The sequence below is a fragment of the Peromyscus eremicus genome, chromosome 8a (genome assembly GCF_949786415.1).
Source record: "Peromyscus eremicus chromosome 8a, PerEre_H2_v1, whole genome shotgun sequence".
NCBI lineage: Eukaryota > Metazoa > Chordata > Mammalia > Rodentia > Cricetidae > Peromyscus > Peromyscus eremicus.
The window spans coordinates 3,207,699-3,221,909 of NC_081423.1; the positions used below are offsets into that span (position 1 = coordinate 3,207,699).

At 45.2% G+C, this 14,211-nt stretch overlaps 1 protein-coding gene across 1 annotated transcript in view; it reads right to left on the bottom strand.

Annotated features, from left to right (window-relative positions):
* Window positions 1-14,211, bottom strand: part of Snx29 (sorting nexin 29) — a 477,564-nt gene that overhangs the window by 47,143 nt on the left and 416,210 nt on the right. The gene's annotated exons all lie outside the window — the stretch shown is intronic.

Consider the following 14,211-nt stretch of genomic DNA (forward strand, 5'->3'; position numbering starts at 1 on the left):
CACCAATGGGCACAGGAAATAGTTTGTGAGGCAAGTGACAGGAGAGCCCAGCTACATAGTATGTCCCCACCAGCTGAGTGACAGCACGGATGCATTTCCCTGTTCACATCTGCAGCTTACAAGCTGGCCCATGGACACCAATTCTGCAAGACCCACAGGACTGAAGTCACACTGATCACCACATAGTAGGCCAACACACAGTAGAGGAGCTGATCTGGGACAAAGGGGAGTGAGGTCAAGGTTTTCTAGACTGCTGAGGGGCCCAGCAGAACATAAGCACATGCAGGGACATAACTTAATCTCAGTCAAGTTGGGACACTGCCCTGAGAATGCTCAAGATGTTGATGTGGTTTATGGGCTCGGCACCTGCCAGGACACAGCACAGCTATCTGGTAAGGAAACCTAAAAAATGGGGGCTCTTTTTTTTTGTTTGTTTGAGAAAGGTTTCCCCATGCACACCGGGTTGGCCTAGAACTCACTGTGTAGACCAGGCCAACCTCAAACTCACAAAGATCCTACTTCTCTATCTGAGGGCTAGTATTAAAGGTGTGTACCACTGCTCCCAGATGACGTGTTTTAAAACATCGCTCGACTTAAGAATCATAAAGAGGGTAAAATCTCTGCATAATGACTACTGTACTTCATATAAAGCAAGGATCTCTCCATCTTCAAGACCTCTTTACATACAAATGGCAACAAACATCTCTGCTGTGAGTCAGTCTGACTGCATTCTTTGTAACATATATTTAGAAGCCAATTCTCTTTTTACTCAGTGGAAGCAAGAGTATGCTTACTATTCCCTCTGCTCTTCCTGAGCCTTCCACAAGGATGTTTGGCTTCTGTCCCTCCCTCCCCTACAGGCAGCCACACCCAGTTCTACAGGCCCTGTGTTTCTGCCCAGGACTCTCTAATCTGCCTGTGGTGCAGACCCCAGATATGCGCTGCAGCCACGGTGTGCATGCTCACATTCTTTAAATCTGAAGCCAGGCTCAGGTTCTCAGCAGTAAGCCTGGCCCTCCTCCTAGGCTTTTATTGATTCATCTTCAAGAGCAAAGACAACAGCAAAACACAATGCCTTTGTCTCTTGTTGCCTGCAAGCCACCAGGCCAAGTCGGGAGCAGTCTCCAGGAGCAGAGGGCTCGATGGCTGAGAGTCACAGGGCCGAGTAGGCTCTGGGGCTCCTGTTGAATCCACACTCCTGCCCTTTGCTGGTGCCCAGAGTGCATTTCGGGCAGCCACTGTTGCTATACCTGGAGACCACTGATAGCCAGGGGAACAGGAAGAGTGCCAAGGCTCCACGGATCACCCATGATAGGCTCACCTCAGCACCTCACAGATGTGGATACAGCTCTCAGCTCTGTCTTCCACTATCTAAGGAAATGAGCCCTTGAACTCAGTGAGTGAGAGGCCTAAGGCTGAACAGAAATGACAAACTGAACACAAGACCTTCAGCACTCAGCACCTATCACGGGCTGAGCATTACACCAGACACATACTTCTTCTCTTGTCCTCAGGCTAAGCTGCCAGGCAGGTGGTGGGAACATATCCTCTGGAGATGAAGACATGGACTCAGAGAGGCAACATCACTTGCCCAGGAAAATGGGGAAATGAAGAATTTGCACCCAGAGCTGTCTTCCCCCCAGTGTCCCATGTTTTCTACCCTAGTGCTCCACTGAAATGAAGTCACAGGGGACTCTGGGACCCCAGACCAGGAGTGTGGCACTTAACATGACCTCCAAATGCTCTCCTTGCCAGAAAAGCCCCTGATTTCACCTTCTCACTTACACTTCTCCCCTCAGATCTAATATGATAGAATCAAAATCCTCCAGATTATTAACAACCAGTCCCCAACAACCTGCTTGGCATCCAAACCTGGGAAACCTGAGGTGCAGATGATTTGCTCATGAATTCTACACCACCAGACTAAGTGTGCGTATGCTGAAAACTGTTAGGGTCCTTCCTTCCTTCCTTCCTTCCTTCCTTCCTTCCTTCCTTCCTTCCTTCCTTCTTTCCTTCCTTCATGGTTATAGAATATTATTTTAAGGTGTGTTACATTTGTTTATATTTCATTTGTTTAACTCTGTGAAGCTGTGTTACTTTGCCTGTCTAAAACACCTGATGGTCTAATAAAGAACTGAATGGCCAATAGCAAGGCAGGAGAAAGAATTGGTAGGGCTGGCAGGCAGAGAGAATATATAGAGGGAGAACTCTGGGAGGAGAGATCTAGGAGCCAGAGAAAGAGGAGGACATCAGGAGCCAGCCACCCAGCTACACAGCAAGCCATGGAGTAAGAGGGAAAAGCATACAGGAGAAGAAAAGGAAAAATCCCAGAGGCAAAAGGCAGCTGGGATTATTTAAGTTAAGGAAAGCTGGCAACCAACAAGTCAAGCTAAGGCTGGATGTTTATAATTAAGAATAAGCTTCCATGTCTGATTTATTTGGGAGCTGGGTGGTGGGCCCTCCAAAGGAGCAAAACAAACAACTACAGTTTATTCACTTATGTTAAAGGGATCCTCTGCCCAAATTAGTCTGACTAGCCCACTTTTCTGAGCTTGAGCCACGAAAACAATTAACTCCTTGGAAGGAATGCAAAGCCAATCTCTTCCACACAACCAAGCTCCCTTTTGAATAAGGGATAAAGCCACCCATCTCCTGACCCAGCAGAAGGAAGTAAAATTGGTGGGTGCTGCTGTGGTCAGCACTAGGGCTCACTATTTTCTGCCTGAAGGGAAAGTGCTGTTGTGGAATAATCTTTTTGTACACTGTAAAGATGTGTCACTCTGGTTGGTTTAATAAAGAACTGAACAGCCAGTAGCTAGCAGGATTTCCAGGCACAAAGGATTCTGGGAAGAAGAAGGATGGAGTCAAGAACACAGAGGAAGCAGGATGTACAGAAGGAGAGATAATAGCTACAAGCCTTGTGGCAGGATGTAGATAAATAGAAATGGATTAATTTAAGTTATAAGGGCTAGTTAGAAACAAGCCTAAGTTATCGATAGAGCTTTCATAATTAATAAGAAGTCTCTGTGTCATGATTTGGGAGCTGGATGGCGGGGCAGAAAAAGACTTGTTACAAATGGCATCCAACATGGGGGCATGTATTTCCACATAAGCCATAAAAAAGATTAACAAAATGTTCTAAACACACAAAAATGGAGTCAAATGCAGCTTCATGGTCCTGCAGTTTCTCATGCAGGCCTCAGTACAGAGATGTGTATCCAGGTCACAGCCTACAGGCATAACCCACCAATGCAACATGAGCTAAGCTGTGCAGTGGTTTAAGATTTTGCTCAGGCAGACAGAAAACTTGCATAAAAACTCACCGTTCACAAAACTTAAGTCCAAGTGGATCAAAGACCTCAACATAAATCCAGTTACTCTGAACCTGATAGAAGAGAAAGTAGGAAGTAGTCTTGAACACATTGGCACTGGCCTAAATATAACACCAGTAGCACAGACACTGAGAGAAACAATTAAAAAATGGGACCTCTTGAAACTGAGAAGCTTTTGTAGGGCAAAGGACACAGTCAATAAGACAAAAAGACAGCCTACAGAATGGGAAAAGATCTTCACCAACTCCACATCTGACAGAGGGCTGATATCCAGAATATATAAAGAACTCAAAAAATTAAACATCAAAATACCCAACAGTCCAATTAAAAAATGGGCTATAGAGCTAAACAGAGAATTCTCAAAAGAAGAAGCTCAAATGGCTGAAAGACATTTAAGGAATTGCTCAACATCCTTAGTCATCAGGAAAATGCAAATCAAAACAACTCTGAGATACCATCTTACACCCATCAGAATGGCTAAGATCAAAAACACTGAAGACACCTTATGTCAGAGAGGATGTGGAGCAAGGGGAACATTCCTACACAGTTAGTGGGAATGCAAACTTGTACAACCACTTTGGAAATCAATATGGCACTTTCTTAGAAAATTGGGAATCAACCTCCCTTAAGACCCAGCTATACCACTCTTGGGCATATACCCAAAGAATGCTCAATCATACCACAAGGACACATGCTCAACTATGTTCATAGCAGCATTATTTGTAATAGCCAGAACCTGGAAACAACCTAGATGCCTGTCAACTGAAGGATGGATAAATAAAATGTGGTACATATACACAATGGAGTACTACTCATCAGAGAAAAACAATGATATCATGAGGTTTGCAGGCAAATGGATGGAACTAGAAAAATATCATCCTGAGTGAGATAACCCAGACTCAGAAAGACAAACATGGTATGTACTCATTCATAAGTGGATACTAGATGTAAAGCAAAGGATAACCAGACTGCAACTCACAACTCCAGGGAGGCTACCTAGAAAACAGGACCCTAAGAAAGACACAGGGATTGCCCAGTGACAGAGAAATGGAGGAGATCTACATGAGCAAACTGGGGGTGGGGGGTGGGAGTAAGGGCAAGGGTCAGGGGAAAGAGAGCTTAGAGGAGCAGGAGATCCCAACTGGATCAGGAACAAAGAGGGAGAACAAGGAAAGAGATACCATGATAAATAAAGACCCCATGGGAATAGGAAGAAGCAGAATGCTAGAGAGGTCCCCAGAAATCCACAAAGATACCTCCACTATAGACTAGTGGCAATGGTCAAGAGAGTGCCTGAGCTGACCTACTCTGGTGATTAGACGGCCGAACACCCTAACTGTCACGATATAACTCTCATCCAGTGACTGGTGGAAGCAGATGCAGAGATCCACAGCCAAGCACTAGGTGGAGCTCCAGGAGTCCAATCGGCGAGAGGCAGGAAGGATTATATGAGCAAGAGATATTGAAACCATGATTGGAAAAAGCACAGGGACAAATAGCCAAGCTAGCAGAAACACATGAACTGTGAACCAATAGCTGAGGAGCCCCCATGGAACTGGACCAGGCCCTCTGGATAAGTGAGGCAGTTGATGAGCTTGAACCATTTAGGAGGTCCCCAGGCAGTGGGACCAGGACATGTCCTTGGTGCATGAGCTGGCTTTTTGGAACCTAGGGCCTGTGCTGAGACACTTTGCTCAGCCTTGGTGCAGGGAGGAGGGCCCTGCCTCAACTGAATCTACCAGGCTGGGCTGAATCCCCAGGGGAGACCTTGCCTTGGAGGAGGTGGGAATAGCGGGTGGATTGGGGGGGAAGGCTGGGGGGTGAGAGGAGGGAGGACAGGGGAATCCATGACTGATACGTAAAATTAAATTAATTATAAAATAAAAATATTTATAAAAAAAAAGATTTTGCTCATGCAGACAGAAAAGGTTACAGATACTCAGTAAAGCAGACCTAGACAGGAAAAAACCCCTCTAAACAGGTTACAGTGTCTTTACAAAATGTGTGAAGGCTTAAAAAAAAGAAAAAAAAGAAAATGAGTATAGATAGTTATAGAAAAAACAGTTTATAAATAATAAGATAAAATCTTTAAAGAAAAAATAATATAAAAAAGATAAGCCACATAAAAATGGAAGATACACAGAATCTGGATCCTGTATGGTGTTTTACTGACCTTAATTTTTTGATTGCTAGTGAACAAACAATAGCTGCTGAGAGACACTGGATTGTGGAAACTGCTGAATTAAATCAACCTATATATTTTAAAAATGTCTTAACTTCAAAATGGAAGTCAAAAATACGTAACATTGGGAAGAGGTTATGATTTTGTTTCCATAGAAAAAGAAAGGCTGTGGATTCATTTAAGGTTGATAGAGATCATATTTGATTGGTGAAGACCCCCTGAAAATCCTGGCAACAGACATAAAGAAATAAACCTAAAAAAGATAGGTGATGTATATTTTACCTGCTCAAACATAAAACAAAAAAATTATCTTTGGCTGGCTTAAGTACAACACACAGCCCATACTTGTGTTAATGTATGTTACCTTTAAAAGTTTGTGTTTTCAGAGGAAGGGGACCAGACACCAATAAAAACGGGTGGCCCAGGTGATCCATCCACCCTCTCAAAATGTTTCTGTTGCAGTTTCCTCAGAGTTCTGTATCCAGAACAGCTTCAAGGCTGCTGGCTAAGATGGTCCAGCCTCACAGACTACTCCAGCCAGGACTTCACATAAGCCCTGCACTTTCCCATTGCACAGAGCAACAAATGTTATGGCAGTTTCCCAGGACTTGACCATTATCTCAATATTCTCAAAGAGTCCCTAAAGATGCTGTAGCCTACAGTCAACAGGAAGCAGTCTAGAGAACACAACTCCCACATTCCCAAGAGGTGGTTTGGATTGCTTTTAGTTGTTTGATTGGTTATGGATGTTTGTCATCATTTAGGGGGGTTGGTTATAAGTTGTTAATTGGTCATAGTCAAGGATAGAGCTAAACAAAGGAGATTAGATTCAAGGATCTCTTTCTAAAGGGACAAAGAGGGGATATAGTATAGAAATGATGGAATAGAAGGGTGGATTGTTGAGTCTACTTTTGAACAACCACTAGTCTCAAATATTTTACATTGGTATGGATTTTTTTATATTGATTCAAATTTAAGGTTATTTTTGTTATACTGTATTATATGTTTCTATTTCTTGTTTAAGGTATTGTACCTATGCAGCTCATTTAAAAATGTAATGTAAAGTTTTAGTCCTTGAAAGCTATTTAGGATAATAAAGAAATACAGGTTAATAGTCATTTATAACAAACTTATAGTCATGTTAGGCATGTTTTCAAGGTCAATCAGAGACATATTTTAAATAGATGTTCTTCAAACACCTCAAAGACCTACAGAATATGGCATTTAAAATGTTTTAATAGCCGGGTAGTGGTGGTGCACGCCTTTAATCCCAGCACTCGGGAGGCAGAGCCAGGCAGATCTCTGTGAGTTCGAGGCCAGCCTGGACAACCAAGTGAGTCCCAGGAAAGGCTCAAAGCTACACAGAGAAACCCTGTCTCGAAAAACCAAAAAAAAAAAAAAATGTTTTAATAACATGAGGTTTTTCATGATAGTGAGATACATCTGCTCCTGGCAACACCAATTTACTTCAAAAACGGATAATATTTTATCCTTTTGGAGTCTTTGATGGAGTTGAAGACTAGGTAGTTATAGTTAGTTATGATAGGACTAGATATACAAAACTTTGGATCACAAAGATAGGATAAATAATGGAGCATTTTTTCCAAAACTGCAAAATAAAAATGGACTGGACATTGCAAATGCAATTCTTACCTGGTATTTGTTCCTATTATATATAGTTTTACTGTGTTAGGGCTAAACCCTTTCCTTTTTATTTAGATAAAAAGGGGGAAATGCTATGGAATAATCTTTTTGTACACTGTGAAGATGTGTCTTTGCCAAGGCACCTTCTTATTGGTTTAATAAAAAGTTAAATGGCCATTAGCTAGGTTGGAAGTATAGGCGGAACAGCCAGACACAGAGGACACTGGGAAGAAGAAAGGTGGAGTTGCCAGGAGATGCAGAGGAAACAAGACATGCTGGAGGACAGGTAAAGACACAAGCCACATAGCAATGTATAGATTAACAGAAATGGGTTAACTTAAGCTGTAAGAGCTAGTTAGTATAACAAGCCTAAGCTATGGCTGAGCTTTTATAATTAATAATAAATCCCCGTGTCATTACTGGGGAGCTGACAGTCCCTGAAAAAAAAAAAAAAAAAGGTCCAACTAAGAAGTGCAGATTTTGAGATACCTTCACTAAAGTCACCCTGCTAAAGCCTATGCAGCACGAGGGGGCAAAGAGAAGTTGGGGACTTGGGGCTTGGGCCTCAGTCCATCATTGAGTACATGCACTGTGTGGACAGGACCTTGAGAGGCAACAAACACTGGCAAAGACAGGGGCAGGGAGGAGCCTCCCACACTTCTAATGAGGACAAACTGTTACAGCCAAAAAGGAGATTGGTGTGGAGGCTCCTCATAAGCTCAGCAAGAGCTAGGTATGACCCAGCTGAGGGCATACCACTGACACATGTGTACTCCAGTTTATCAGGACACCATTTACTATAGCCAGCTTGAGGAATCAGCCTAGATGCCTATCAACAGTTAAATGGATAAAGAAATCATGGCCTATACAGACAGATTTATGTAAGTGTAAGGAATAAAATCATGCCATTTATAAGAATATACATAGAACTGGAAGTCAGCATTTTAAATGGAATAAACCAGACTCACAAAGAAAAATGCTGCATGTTTTCTCTCACGTGGGCATCTAGTTTTAACAAATCACACACACACACACACACACACACACACACACACACACACGTGCACACACACACACGAACACACACACACACACACACACACACACACACACACACACGAGCACAGAAGACATGAAAACAGAAAAGGAACTGTATATGAAGAGTAGGGCCCAGCTGGACAGTGGGAGGACGGACAACAGAGGATGACAGGGAAGCCAATGCTATCAAAGTACATGACACACATACATTGAAAGGCCAGGGTGAGCCTGTCACCCTGAACGATGAAGACATGCTAACTCTGGAGAATTCCCATGGGCTCCCTCATACCTCTCATCTGCCAGCACCCTCCTTTGCAAGGTGGACACTCTCCCCTGTATTTCTCTTCTTTCTTGGGCTCATATAAATGGAGTCATGCTCATATAATCCACCACGTCTGGTTCCTTCTCAGTGTTTGTGAGATGAATCCATGTTGCTATATGCCCTCTCACTAGTGCCCTGACAGGGCTGCACAGCCTCCCACTGTGTAACACGCACCAGTGTCTACCTGCTCTGCACGGATGGGCATTGAGGGTGTTTCCGATTGGGAGCTCTTGTACCTGTCTCTGTTAGTCACATGGACCTAAATGTGTGAGACAAAACTACTATGCTACTACTGAAAAAAAAAAAATGGCCAATATTGTCATGAGCTAGGAGAGAAGCAAGGCCTCTAACTTGTGTGCAAAGGACAGTGCTAAAGTGTCCTGCATCTCCACCAGAGTAGTGGTTACACAGCAGACACAGGAAAAAGTCCATGGGATGACGGTCTGCATTGCATGATGTGTGTGTGAGTCATGCCTTCTTCCTGTCCTCAGGACAGGGAGTTTCCATCCTACTCAAGGACCTAGGTGTCTAATGCAGACTGTGGGCAGGACTGGAGCTGTGCCAAAGGTACTGTGGTAAGTGCTCATGCACACCAGAGGTGCAGTTGGACCAGCCCTGAAGGGGAGGCCAGAACCTAGACCTGAACCCTAGTGCCACCTCTTGTAAGTTAGGTCACCTCTTCCATTTGGTAAAGGAGGGTGCTGTGGGGAGAACTGGGTGACTTCAGGACAATGTCCAGTATACCTGTATCAACACATCTGTCAGTATTAGTTGTTCCAATGTGCAACTGGTCACATGCACAGTGGGGGAGGGGAGGGAAAGAGAATAAAGACCTGCAAGTTTGTTTGGGCAGGTGAAGCTCCAGGTCAAAAGCCTGCCAAGCACAACACAAGCCTCTTTAGCCCCAAGCATGTGGGATGTCAGGTTGGGTAGCAGGTTGGCAGAGGGACAGGGCATGGGGCTGTGCACAGGAAAAGCCTGGGCCCCCAGCCTAGCTGCCCCCAACACGCACACCGCAACCCTAAGGACAGTACCTCGCTCTGAGACTCAGCTCCTTCCCCTGCAGGATGGGGCAGGACAGCCTCACTGATGCCATGCCTAGCAGGCACACTGAGCAATGGCAGCTGCAGATATGGCAAGCCCTGTCACCTCCATCATCCATTGCCTTTGTGTACATGAACTTCCCTATTACAGAATTAGGGGTAATTATAGGATGTGCAATCACGAAATTAAAGCAGGTAATTACCATGCCTAATTAATTGTCAAATGCTAGGCAGACAAGGGAACACAAACAGAAAGTGCGGCTGAGAATGGGGCAGTTCCGAGTGCCCTCTGCTTGCAGAAAGCTCAACAGCAACAGCAGGGGTCAGAACCTGAGCCCCTGGGTGGATTTGCAAGCACTAAGATAAACCCTGAATGCACACTGGGCTCTGACTCAGCCTGAGCTGGGCACCCTCTGCACTGGCTGCAGGCCAGCAAGGCATTCATACAGCCCTGTCACAAACACACCCAGAGTCCCCAGCCAGAGAGCTATTTCAGGAAGGGACCTCATAGGAGATACTTAATGGCTGCTGTAAACCTTGACAAAGAGCAGACTGCAGAGAGATGCTGGCCCATGAAGGGCAAAGACTCACAAATTGTGGGTTTGCAAGCAAAACACCAGGCTGCCTCTGCTTGCTGCATGGTCACTAAGCACCTCCCTCTCCACTCCACTTCTGCACCATACAGAGTCCTGACCCCAGAAGCAAAGGTTTCCTTATGTATGGTGTCATTCATTTTTTCTTTCTTCCTTCCTTCCTCCTTCCCTCTCTCCCACCCTCCCTGCACCCTTCTCTCCTTTCCCTCCCTGTCCTCTTCTCTCCTTCATTGGGATTGAATTTAGGGCCTCATACATGCTGAGCAAGCAGCAACCAAGGCTCCACACCCCAGTCATCATTTTCACTTCCTCTTTTCAGATGTCTAACTAAGTCACTCAGGCTGGCCCTAAACTCACGCTATAGTTCAGGCTGGCCCTAAACTTGTTGGCCTCAACACCCACAAGTATATGGGATGGCAGATCTAAACTACCAGACCCAGAGCATGAGGACAAGCCCAGAGAAACACAGGTCTCATTTCTCTTAGAAAATACAAGTCTGACTCTCATTTCCAGGACTTGTGGAAGGCTTAGCAATGCCTTTCAAAATGTACCAAACATTTTGCATAAGTTCTCTAAAGGTCGGTGATATTCTTTCTCTTAAAATGCAGCCATGGAATAAGGAAAATGTGTAAGTACCATTACATGACATGGAAGGCAGTAGAGATCAAGCTCAGAGCCTCTGATGGAGGGAGGGCCCAGAGCCACACTGTTTCCACACCAGAGGGAAACAGTGACAGCCCAACAACAACATGAGGACTGTCACATGTCACTAGTCAGATGACATTATATGCTCTTCAAAATGGCTTGAGGTTCCGAATTCATTTGCTTCTTTAGCAGCCAATGAGTGCAATGATTTGTGTTTTGGTTCACAACCCGTGTTAATGTACCCTCGCTCAACTTTCCTTTTAATGAAATGGCTTCATGTGTTATTAGCTGTAAATGTCCTCAGTGCTGGAACAAAATGCCCAAATTACCACAGGCCCACACTGATGGAGTGATATTATCGCAGTCAAATGCTGAGAAGATGAACAACTTAACTGAAGAAAAACGACTTTTCAGTTCACTGGGTTATGCAAATGAGGCAGGTGAGGAAAAGAGGTGTTATTTACTGAGAACTGCCAGCACCACCCCACAGGCCTGTGCCCACCTTGAGTGAAAGGCTGTCCCACAAGTGTCCAGCTCTAGGTACGACACTGCAGCTGAGCTCGCTGTCCCTTGACACCCAGCAGCACCTGACGTGCTGCTCAGGGTGTCTTGGCCAGTGGTCTGCCTGCTAGCTTGCTGGCTTACCTCTGAAGGAAACACTGGGTTGGAGACATGGGCCTTGCCTTCCAGACCCTACTCACATCAGGTCTCTTTCCCCAGTCAGAACTAGGTGCCACCTGCTCCAGACAAGGCCCTGGGGATACTGGGAGAACAAAGCCAGGCTTGATCCCTGCCCTTCTGAAACTTACTCATCCTGTCCAGGAAGGTGCAAGGAACTCTGATGAATTCAAATGCAAAAAGAGCTGGAGGAGAGGGACATGGTGTCTCCAGCTGGGCCACAAATATGGGTGCAGGAAATAGCTGAGGGATATTTGATTTAGAACAAAGACCAGACTGAAAAAGAGAGTCTAGCTATGGTGGTAAATGCCTGCGCTGAGGCAGGAGGATTGCACAGGGAAAAAAACAGAGGGCTGAAGAGATGACTCAGTAGGTAAAGCTCTTGCATCTCAAGGAGCTGAATTCAAGTCCAGAACCCATGTAAAAAGGCAAGGCATTGCTGTCAGCTATAGGTACTCTCTGACATTACTGCACCAAACCGGTAAACATGGGAGGGGGGGGGGGCGGGGGAGGTGGCTGGCACACATTCGCTAAGTCTTTTAGAAAATACTCTAACACATGAATATAACAAGAAGGGTGATGTCACAGGCATCAGGGAAATGGGCAAGGTGCAGAAAGGAACACCCTGTGGTTATTAACATGGCAAAGCTGGAAACCTACAACGTCACCCAGCACGCTGCTGGCACTACTGTGAACAAACAAGGTCAAGGTCAAGACTCTTGTCAAGAGACTCAATGTGTGTGTTGAGCACTCAAAGAACTAGGGTCACTTCCTGAAATGGGTGAAGTAAAATTATCAGGGGGAGGGGAGGGTCGGGGGCAAAGTGTTTCAGTAGAAGCATGAGCTGCTCCATCTAGGAGATGCTCTGTGAGAGCTAACAAGAGGATCCTAGCTGCAGAAGCCCATTCCCTGTGAATCCATGCCTTGACAGATGTACAGAAAGAAAAGACCCAGAATGTCAAAAAACAAAAAACAAAATCTGTTCAGGGGAGCTACCAATGGAGATTCACACCTTTAAGTTGCAGGCCAGATGCTGTCTGTGGTGCCTTGAATTAGAATGGCCACCATGGGCTTATATGTTTGCACACTTGGCCCCCAGTTAGTGAAACTGTTTGGAATTGTTTGGGAAGGATAAGGAGGTGTGGCCTTGTGGGAGTAGGTGTGTCACTAGGTGAGCTTTGAGGCTTCAAAAGCCCACACCAGACCCAGTCTCTCTTTCTGCCTCTTACATGTGCTTAAGATATAAGCTCTCAGCTACTGCCCCAGCATCATGCCTGCCCCCATGTTCCCCACCATAATGACCACAGATTAACCCTCTGAAACTGTAAGCAAACCCCTAAATAAGCACCTTCCTTTATAAGTTGCCTTAGTCATGGTGTCTCCTCACAGCAGTAGAACAGTAACTAAGATACTGTCTTAAAATCAAGGTGAATGGCTGCTGAGGAATGATATCCCAGGTTAGCTTCTAGCCTCCACAAGCACATGCGCACATGCTCATATGCACAGGCATGCATGTGATACATACACACAGGCACAGGCATGCACGGGAAACAGACACAGGCACAGACATGCTTGGGAAACAGATACACAGAGACCCTACCATCTGTGACAACAGAGGGCTGCTGTGCTGTGGTGGCATGTGGGGCTCATGCAGAGACCACAGGCTAGGTAAGCTCTGAGATCCCCTGTGACAGTGACTGTAGCTAATGTCTAATGCCTTCTAGAAACTTCACCCCCACCACACATACTAAACCCAGGTGGAGAAGAATGGGCCAATGTCATCGTGGTAGTCATCATATAATGTATACACACAGCAGATTATCATATTGGACATCTTGGAATATACATACTTTTTCTTTATCAATCAGCTATTTTTTAAGTGCAGAAGTTTTCAAAAATAAAAGAGATGGTAGGCTGGGTATGGTGTACCTGCCTGTGAGCTCAGTACTCTGGAGACAGAGGCAGGAGGATCTTAATTCTGAAGCCAGCTCTGGCTGCAGAGTGAGACCCTGTCTCAACAAAGGGACAAGAGGGATGGTAGGGGAGGGGTCAGTAGTGCTGAGAGGACAAGAGGCATGGCCGGCATATACGAGCTTAGAGAGCAAAGCGAGCTGGGCATGAGAATTCTCACCTGTAATCCGAGCACTCAGGAGGCTGAGGCAGGAAGTCAGTATCTCAAGGCCAGCCTACACTGGATAGCAAGTTCCAGGTTGGCCTGAGCTACAGAGTCAGACCTTGTTTTTGTTTTGTTTTGTTTTAAGTAAATTAGAGACTATTACAATACATGACAGGTATGATTTCAATGATGTGTATGTGAGCGCAGTCACAGTTTGAAATAAAACCAGGAAACAAGGCAAACGTTAACCAAGATGGCTCTGCGTGCTGGTAGTTTCTTATTTTCTTTATGGTTTTTCGAGTTTTTCAGATTCCCTCCTTTGGTCAGACTTTGATGACAGAGAAACAAAGTGTTACTTTATTCATCAGGTAAGTATAGGGTCTGCTCAGCACCCTAAGGACAACACACCTCTTCCTCCCTCCTCTCTTCACATAGAATGAAGAACATCAAAATATCATGCCGTTAAGAAGGCACGGCCACGTCTCAGAAGGAAAAGACTGTCACTAACATTCAGGAAGAAAGAGCTAATGTCCAACAGTGAATGGGGGAGTGCAGAGCCGACCAAAGCCACAGGGCTGGCACAAGGGCTCCTGGAGACTGGAGACCAAAGAGCCTATC